This window comes from Bison bison, unplaced genomic scaffold (genome assembly GCF_000754665.1).
Source record: "Bison bison bison isolate TAMUID 2011002044 unplaced genomic scaffold, Bison_UMD1.0 scf7180017863919, whole genome shotgun sequence".
Taxonomy (NCBI): domain Eukaryota; kingdom Metazoa; phylum Chordata; class Mammalia; order Artiodactyla; family Bovidae; genus Bison; species Bison bison.
Genome location: NW_011494491.1, coordinates 15463 through 15993, shown reverse-complemented (window position 1 = coordinate 15993; position 531 = coordinate 15463).

Here is a 531-nt window from a genome sequence, read left to right as displayed (position 1 = left end):
TGTAGATTGAGCCCAATATCTATCAAAATCTCAGCTGAATTTCCTGTAGAAGTTGACAAGCTGATCTTAAAATGTATGCGGAATATACGTTTATATCACCTTAAATAGCCAAAACATTTTGAAAAAGGAAAACAGTTGAAGGATTTATCATACCTATTCCAGAAGTCATAAAGCCACAGCAATCAAAACAGTATGCATCTTGTACAAAGATAGTCATGTAGATCAGTGGAACAGATTGAGAAAGTATGAACAAATCCTTAAATTTATGATGAGATGGGTCTTCTATTATGGCAAAATACACAACAAATGTCGCCATTTTAACCATTTTACAGTATCAAATTCAGTAGCATGAAGTACATCCCCAATATGTAACCATCACCATTATCTAATTCTAGAATATTTCCATCACCACAGATGAGAACACCATGTGCATTGTCAGTCTTCATTACCTCCCTACCCTACTCCTTGGCAAATACAAATATGCTTTCTGTCTCTATGTATATACTTTTTATGGGTATTTCATACAAATGG